The sequence below is a fragment of the Calidris pugnax genome, unplaced genomic scaffold, assembly GCF_001431845.1.
Source record: "Calidris pugnax isolate Ruff unplaced genomic scaffold, ASM143184v1 scaffold76, whole genome shotgun sequence".
Lineage (NCBI taxonomy): Eukaryota > Metazoa > Chordata > Aves > Charadriiformes > Scolopacidae > Calidris > Calidris pugnax.
The window spans coordinates 2,518,649-2,527,738 of record NW_015090827.1 but is presented as its reverse complement, the minus strand read 5'-3'; the positions used below and the strand labels follow the sequence as shown (position 1 = coordinate 2,527,738).

At 48.7% G+C, this 9,090-nt stretch overlaps 1 protein-coding gene across 1 annotated transcript in view; it reads right to left on the bottom strand.

Moving 5' to 3' along the window:
* The window catches only part of NXPH1 (neurexophilin 1), a 159,214-nt gene extending 158,737 nt beyond the window's left edge, over positions 1 to 477 (bottom strand). Inside the window, exon 1 of the mRNA XM_014940222.1 lies at positions 264 to 477. The gene's annotated coding sequence lies outside the window, so the exon portion shown is untranslated. The remainder of the gene's footprint in view (positions 1 to 263) is intronic.
* Between the last annotated feature and the right edge of the window lie 8,613 nt (positions 478 to 9,090).

Here is a 9,090-nt window from a genome sequence, read left to right as displayed (position 1 = left end):
CGGCGTGGGGGGGTCCGACGGCGGCCGGGGCTCCGCGGGGTGCTCCATGGGCGAGCCTAGAGGGGCCGAGCGCCGCGGCGCAGCCCGCCGCCCCTGCGCATCTATCTCCTCGCCGCGCTCCGCGCCGAGGTGTCCCGCGGCCGCTGTGCATCCGGCGCAGGCACTGGGCAGGGCGGCGGGGCGGCTGGCCGGCTCTCCCCCCCCTCTCGCCTCCCCTTCTCCGCACACGGCCGCGCTCCGGCTCCGCCGAGCAGGACACTTACGGGAGGAGGGAGCTGCCCGGGCTGCCCGCTCGCCTTCGGCGGGGGGCGCGGGCAGGAGCGGCGGCACCGGCGCTCCGGGGCGTCCAGGGCGATTTGTCTCTATTAAAAATGACTTATTGGCGAGGGAGCGGCGAGCGCCCGCTATTTAACTTCAGATAAAAATCTATCTAGCTGCAAAGACCTTGGCCGATCATCTTAAAATAAAGCGCTGGAGCCGAGCACTGTCCGAGCCTCACTGCTTGGGGAGAGAGAGAAAGAGCGAGCGGAGGGGGGAGGAGAGGGGGGGGCTTGCTTGGCGAGGGGGGAAGGGAGGAGGGAGAAAGGGGAGTTTAGCGGCGTCCCATCCTCTCCTCTGAACGGGGTGATGAATCAGAGCCCTCCCCGGGCGGTGCGAGCTGCCTTGCCCTGCCCGTGCTGCCTGCACTGCCTTGCCCTGCCCGTGCTGCCTGTCCTCTCTGTGCTGCCTACCCTGCCTGTACTGCCTGCACTGCTTCCCCTGCCCGTGCTGCCTGCACTGCCTGCCCTGCCCGTGCTGCCTGTCCTCCCTCTGCTGCCTACCCTGCCTGGGCTGCCTGTCCTCTCTCTGCTGCCTGCCCTGCCCGTGCTGCCTGCCCTGCCTGCCCTGCCTGCCCTGCCCGGGCTGGGTGTCCTCTCCGCGCTGCCCTCCCTTCCCGGGCTGCCTATCCTTCCTTCCCTCCCTGTCCTGCCCTCCCTGCCCTCCCTGCCTTCCCTGCCTATCCTGCCTTCCCTGCCTGTCCTGCCTTCCCTGCCTGTCCTGCCTTCCTTGCCTTCCCTGCCTGTCCTGCCCTCCCTGCCCTCCCTGCCCGCCGCCCCTTCCCCTCCCCTCCAGCCCACCGGAGCCGGTTGTGTACCCAGCGCCCGCAAAGAGCCTGGCAGAGCATCTCTTTCCTCTTTCTTTCCTTTCATTTCAGTTGGTTTGTTGGTTCCCCCCCCCCGCACCACCACCCCCTCCCCCGGGCTGTCCCGCACAACGCCAGCGCCGTTGGAGCCTGGGGAGGCAGCGGGAGCCCGCAAAGCAGGCGCTTGAGGTGGCGGGATCTGGGAGCAGAGCTGGGGGACGGGCTGCGGGACCCAAATTCGGGGATGAAAGGGTTGCTTCTCTCTCCCCCGCAAGCAGGAACCTGTAGCTACAGCCCCTCGGAGTGAAGCTGGAGAGCTCAGCCCTGCCCGGTGCTGTGGCTGATCTGTCATGAGAAGGGAAAAGGTCTCATCGACCTTGTTTTTCTTCTTCTTTACAAGAAGCCCTCTATGGGGTGGATGGTTTGGGTTTCTTTCCTGCCCTCTTCCTTCCCCCAAACCCTATCATCACCAGGGTGACATTGGGACAGGTGAAGGGGAGGATCCCAGCAGCACAGGGCAGCCTTAGCAGATGCCCAGCCTCGATAGCAAATCTCAGATTGATCACCTCCCGAAGGGGAACCGAGGAGCAAACCAGCAGGCTGTGCAGAGAGGGAAATGAGAGAGAAAAAGAGGACTTCAGTTGTCCTGCCAAATCCTTGCTTCCCTCCGAGCACGTCCTGGTAATTAAGATCTGCAATCTGAGGCTTCAGCACCAAGCTGTAAAATACTGTTTTAATTTGGGGGTCTGAGTTTGGAACACTGTAATAAAAGGGGAGCGGGGAAAGCAGAGGGAAGGTAATGAGCACTCTTTGAAATAGCTGCACCAGAGCCTCCCCCATGGCCATCTCTGCTCCAAACACCTGGAAGATGGACACCTCCATATGTCTCCGGCACCATCACTCTGCGAGACATGTGGAATGCTGGCGTCACAGCTTTGGAGAGGAGCGTGCAGCCTGCAAGGACTCATCCTCTCATCCTGCCCCCCCAGCCAGCCTCTGCACTACACTGCAGGCTCCAGCTGCCTGGGGACTTCTTGTTTCAAACGGGTAACAAATAAAAAAGTACGTTTCCCTTTCGACTCCCTCCTTCCTCCATCTATCCCACTCTTTCTTCCCTGCAAGTGAGGGCCTTTGTCCACACTTAGGGAGAGATGGACGGTGCCCTCTTCTCATAGAAGAAACTTGCCACAAGGTGCACGGAGCATACTGACCTTTGCAATAAGCTACTCTTACATATTTAGACCCATCGGGGTTATTCTTACCTTAGATATGAAGATTCTCAGGTTAACATGGGCCAGGAGAAGCAAATGCAAAGTCTGACAGATTTCAGTGGGTCGTGTTCCCGAGGAAGACATCATTTCTTCAAGGAGGAACAATCTGCTCTTCAAGAAGGGATGATTCAGCTCTATGGTCTGTGTAACTTGATTCAGCTTCTCCAAGGTCCGATCGCTAATGTCATCATATTGGAGGTGACAAGGAAGTAGTCACCTCCTTGTGACTACTTGGAGAAGAATTATTCCTTCACCTCATCAAATAGAAGACGGTCCTCCCAGTCTTTTTCCTCCAGATCCTTGTATCTCATTTAGGGAAGCACCGTGGAGGAAATCCTGGCTCCACTGGAACCACAAGCATGGCTTCTCTTTACTTCAACACACTAAAATTTTCTCCTCCTCAGCAATCAGCAAGGTCTTTGTGTATGGTGTCTACTTGAGGTGTCAGCAACATCTGGAGGCACAGTTCTTAAGGATGGACAAGCCTGTTTTCTGTCAGGTTGGGACTGATCCAGGGTCCCACTGGCTTCACTGAGGGCTTCTTCACTCTTCAGCAGAGCTCCTTAGCCAAGGGCCACTGGGACAAACTCTTCAACTATGGTGGAACTGAGCGTTCCTTCAGAAATGCTCTTTGGGCTGCTCTTTCCCTCTATTGTCACTCCAGAAGAAAGGAGCACGGAGCACATGGAGGCCTGGATTGATCTTTCCTGTTAAAAAAAAAAGATGGAAAGAAAAGCAGGCTCCAAATATCCCAGCAGTGAACACGTGATGCTTTTTCAAAGGGAATGCAATGTTTATGACAATCTGACATTTTGGATTTTTGGACACAGTCTTTTTGACTTTTATCTGATTCTGTAATAGTAGTGCTGCAGCTTAAGTGGAATATTAGATTATTTTTTTTTTAAAGTGAATTTGAATTTCAGCCCTTCGGATGCTGTCTGCAGCCGTAGCAATAATGTCCCCAGCAAGGTAGTGTCAGCTGGCGCAGTTTTAAAGAATCACAAATTCCAGGCTTACTAATGGACTTTTTTAAAAGTCCAATGAGATTTTAAAATGCAATTGGACTATTTGTAAAGCTCTGAAATACATTCTAACCTTTCAACATGGTCCCGGTTGCTGCGAAGATAGCTTCCTGGCTAGCAGAACTGACAGGGTCACAAGCAGAAAAGCCAAAGACAATGGCAAGCGATTAATAATTGCTACAGGTTCCAACAGAAGATGGGCACGTGGTTTAATTGCTTGAGGCTCTAGAAGAAAATACAATGCTGTAATGATAAATATCAAATTACTGCGCTAAACTCACTGCACAACGTAGCTAACCTGCCTAAGCACGGACAGTTATGGCTGAAATCAAAAGAATAAATAGAACCGAAACCCGTGCAATGCTATTCATGTAGGCCAGATTTCTTATTTTGGAAATATTGCTTGGAAAAAAAGAAAGTAAAGCAAAGAAAGCAAAGGTGGGCCAGGGTACTAAGGGCTGGAGGAAGTCTGAGAAGATGAAAAATCGATACAGCTTAACCACCTTTTTTTGGCTTGCTTTTAACCAGAATTTTTTTTTCCCCAGTGTTTCGGGGTTAGAGCCGATGTCTCAGTTGGGAATTTTGTCTCTCTTAAAGCCAATGAAAGTTTTGCCCCGGCCCTGCAAAGTGCCTATTAAGATGTTAGCAATGGCTGCCTTGAAATAAAAAATCAGCCTGTGCTATAAGTGAGTATAATCTCATCTCTATGCACGTTGAAGTGCTGTTGAATTGCACTGGAGTTGCACACCCACTGCAGTGACAGATTATGGCCTCCACAGCTCTTCTATATTTGTACCATACAGCGCACGGGCCAGATGCCTCGTATCACTCATGTCAATAATCTGACTGAAATGTTCTTCGTGTTGCCAGCCGTTCATTCATCAGACCTTCTCTTCTTATCCCTTCCCCTCTTCACATTTTAAATAGATTTCTTTTGTTTCAAGGGAATTTTCGTGTTTGAACGGAGTATTTTTATGGTTAGTATAAATACTACAAACAGATTCCCTTGTCACATTTTATTTCCATTCTTTCAAGGTCAGAATATGACTGTATGTACCATTCGTATTTCTAAATATAAAAACATCTCTGCGAGACTTTTATTTTTATTGCATTGATTTCTGCCTACTTACAAAGAAATACCATGAAGTGCTGTTACTCTGCATCCCATATGGAAAAATACAGGAATACTCCAACCGCTCCAAGAGAAACGCCTTGGAATTCACGATGTTCTTCATTATTTCTCCTGTTGCTGCGTCATGAGAACCCGCCCGATGTTGGGGTGAGGTGTGACATTTGGTATCAGAGAAGCCTAAAATGTGATGTACAAGCAGCAGTGTCCGGATCCCCCGGTGTTTCTGTGATATAAAAATAAGCAAGCCCACAGGCTTCACTAGACTGATTCCAGGTGACACTCAGCGTGCACACACGTACTCGGGATTTTTCCCCAAATACTCGCGAGGAGGTGAGCCATAAATTATTGTCTAGATGAATCAAATTTACAGCCAAGTTTATTCTATAGGATTTTCTCATGAATAATGCCTTTAGATCCAATGGGGGGAGGGAAAATCTCAAGATCATGAATATAATCAGCAAAAAAAGCTCTCTAACCTTCTTTGCACAGGGAGCTTCTTTTCTAACTTAATGTCTGTAGTAGAGATTTGTATTTGCATTCCACATTTATTTCATCCATTAGATCTTGACAATGTTCTACAGTGGCAGTACAGGAAATAGAAGAGTTTTAATAATATCCATAAGAAAAAAAAAGCCACCTTAAAGTAATGGGAGGGGTCTGTGTTGAGTCTGTTCATTGTCCACAAAATACCACAACTTGGGTGAGTTTCCTGAAGACGTAATTAGATTTCAAAAATAGTGTAGGACTAAGTGAATTTCTTAATTAAAATCCAATTATTGGAATACTTCATGATGTCTACTCTAGGGATTATTAGCTGACAGCAACACTTGTTGAAATAATAAAACTTGATAACAAAAGTTTTATTAAAATCTCTGTGTGTGTGTGTACAGTTTTTAATTGCAAAATGACACAATGTGTATAACGTCAGCTGGGAAGGCTTTATAAAGAGAGGTGAAATATGAGAGTTGAGTCGTCTTGAAGTAGGAACTGATGTGGGAGTGTCTGCGAGGCACGTTTAGATTAGAGATTAGGAAGAACTTGTTTGGTGTGAGGGTGGTGAGAGCCTGGCCCAGGTTGGCCAGAGAAGCTGTGGCTGCCCCATCCCTGGAGGGGTTCAAGGCCAGGTTGGAGGGGGCTTGGAGCAACCTGGTCTGGTGGGAGGTGTCCCTGCCCAGGGCAGGGGGTGGCACTGGATGGGCTTTAAGGTCCCTTCCAACCCAAACCATTTTGTGATCCTACAATTCACTGCAACACATGGAGCTCTGCACCCTGTCAGGTTGTTCTTACTTCGGGGTGAGCTTGTAAACTCCCCACCCCACTGATTTTGCCAGGAGCTGGGTGAGCAGCAGAACCCAAGTGAGGGGGACATTCTCCCTTGCATAATGACCTAACTTAATACCGCTTTTCCTACAAGGCAAAATGAGCTACCAGGAAACTACTCAGAAACAACTCTGCCTTTCGTGTTTTAAACCTTTAAATCTGAGCAGTCAGTCTGTTCCCCTTGAGATAAATGAAAGTTTTGAGACTTCGTTCAAACACTGTGGAGTTGAGCCTTTGTGAGGAGTCTTGTTTGGATACCTCTTCAATGACAAGAATTTTTAAAGACAGGTTTTGTCTAAGACCCTCATCCAGCAAATGATTTCAGGTGTTGAGGCCAGCAAGGAATATCTGTAAAACCATGCGAGGCTGTTTGCACTTCATGCTCAGGATTTCACACTGCAACTACAGCAATTAGGGCTTTTTTGTTGTAGGCAAAAGTGAAGCCAGAATTCCCTCAGGTTTCTTCACTATCGTTTTCTGTAGTTCAGACATTCATAGGTGTAAAGGACAACCTCGGCTCAGACACCTGCCCATACAAGGGGATCTTCTCACTTTACTCAACTACGAACCAGCCCAAATATTTGCAGTATTTAGAGGATAAAAAAGAAATGTGAGAATATGGGAAGGAGCTGTGTACTTTGTAAAACCGTGTGAAAATGTGTCAAATTTCATGTGTAACAGCAATACGGTACTTAATTGCTTTTGCTTACTCAAGCCTACATTTGGTATTAAACCAAAGTGAGATATTTTGGACCAGGATATTGTGGGATGTTTGTTAGAAATGGACAAATCTTGGAAGAACTTTCACCTTTGATGAAAACCTGAAATAGGTTTTCATCTTTGCTTTACAAGAGAAGAGAAAGCTTCGGGCAAGGTATCAAAGAAATTACAGAGGAAATGAAATTCCTACTTTTGCATGCAGTGGCTGCTGAGGGAGGAATACTTGGCCAGGAGAAGAGAGAGAGCTGTCAGGAATCACCAGGATTAATGAAAATACATGTTTAAAAGCAGAGAGATGCTGATTTCCTGGAGTTACTTTGTTGTGCCGTTGCACACAGACACCTTTCCATTTTGCTCTGGAGAAAACTTCCCTAAAAATGGCTGGGAAGCGAAGCCAGAAAGCTGAGGAAAGAGAAGTAACCAGTTCCCGGGGTTTAAAGCATATAATGTAAAAAATCACGCTTTTTCTGTCAATAAGGGGTGCGGGGGGGGGCTTAATTACAGTGGATTATTACAATCTTCCAGTGCCACCTTGTGGCTTTGCATAATACTGCAAAATACAGCCCGAATCAACTCCACGTCTGCCCAGGACACGCAGCCAATTACGCACGCAGCCGCCCATAAAGCTCAGATCATAAATTGAGAGCAGGAAGAGAGTTTTTTCCCCATATATTGGACAACCTCCTGCCCCCACCACAACGAAACGCCAGCTTTTGCTGGTACAGAGTTGTACCTGACACACCTGAGGGTGGTATTTGGGGGTTACACAAAGGACGTGCCCCAAAGCAGGTTGCAGAAAGACCCCCCAGGCAGGTTCTGCAACAGGCCGTGTCAGAGCACTTCAGTGGTGGTGTGTGTCTACACCGTGTAACTCAGCCCTAAGGATCTACTCCTTGGTTTAAACCATTATTTTTATTTCACAATGTAACTGAGCCCGTCACCATTGGCAGGCACCACCACATACAATCACAGATGGTTTGGGCTGGAAGGGACATTAAAGATCATCCAGTGCCACCCCCTGCCCTGGGCAGGGACACCTCCCACCAGACCAGGTTGCTCCAAGCCCCCTCCAACCTGCCCTTGAACCCCTCCAGGGATGGGGCAGCCACAGCTTCTCTGGGCAACCTGGGCCAGGCTCTCACCACCCTCACACCAAACAAGTTCTTCCTAATCTCTAATCTAAACCTTCCTTCTTTCAGTTTAAAACCATTACCCCTCATCCTGTTGCTCTGCTCCCAGATCCAAGAGTCCCTCCCCATCTCTCCTGGAGCCCCTTGAGGGACTAGAAGGGGCTCTAAGGTCTCCCTGGAGCCTTCTCTTCTCCAGGCTGAACCCCCCCAACTCTCTCAGCCTGTCTTCATAGAAGAGGTGCTCCAGCCCTTGGAGCATCTTCTTGGCCTCCTCTGGACCTGTTCCAACAGGTCCATGTCCTACATGCAGGCACCTATTCCAGTGCTTGACCACTCTCACTGTGAACACTCTTTTCCTAAGCCTACCAGGGTGCCTCTTCCTGCCATCTGGGGCTGTGTTATCACATCACACTCACAGCAACAGGATCGTGGTTCCTCAGAAAACCCCTCCACATGGCTACAAGAACAACACCTTGCACACAGACACGTAGTACCTTGGTGGTAAGCACTTTCCACCAACAGGTAAGTGGGCTTCTTAAAGCTGGAAGTTAAGAGATATACATCATCCAGAGATAAAATTGATCCATTTCATTCACAAATATCCTGGAGGAGGTAACATTTCTGAACATTAAAGACACATCTTTGAGAAGGAGAAGTGTACAAGGCAAAGGGACGTCAGCAGCAATGTCAGTGACAGCAGCAATAGCCACAGACCACCTCATGGAGTGGCACAGTGAACTGTGATTCATGGACAGGACAGTCCAGTTCCCCCCCAACTCACCACACATCCTACTGGGAAACCACCAGTCTCAGCTATCCCAGACTCGCAGTGATGGCAAGGACATTTGGAGGACATCAAAAATGAAACCGAGGGGAATCAAGTGGCTTGATATCCACAAGGCTGAAAATCCACAAAACTCACAAAGTGTATGAAAATGATCTCCAGGGACATCAAAAATGAAACCGAGGGGAATCAAGGGGCTTGATATCCACGAGTCTGAAAATCCACGAAACTCACAAATTACAAAGTGTATGAAAATGATCTCCAGATCAAAATCAGACCTGGTTAACTATGTCTGAGATGAGCGTGCAGTGCCAGTCAAGCGTTATACAGGAGGCCTAAAATTGGGAGTCCTGTTTTGGAGAACCAACCATTTACCCTTCTGACAGATCCATCTTCTACTTTTCAGCCCATGCTCCTCACAGACCTGCGCTGACAAATCTGTTGTTTGGTGTCAGCTGTCGATAGTATATATTATGCCGTTTTCAAAGGTGCTGAGCTTCTGTAGTGCACCACTCATAAGGTAATAGGATCATAAAACATAATTGCAAGAAGCACATTTTCAGAAGATTCATCTTCCTCCTGAGGACG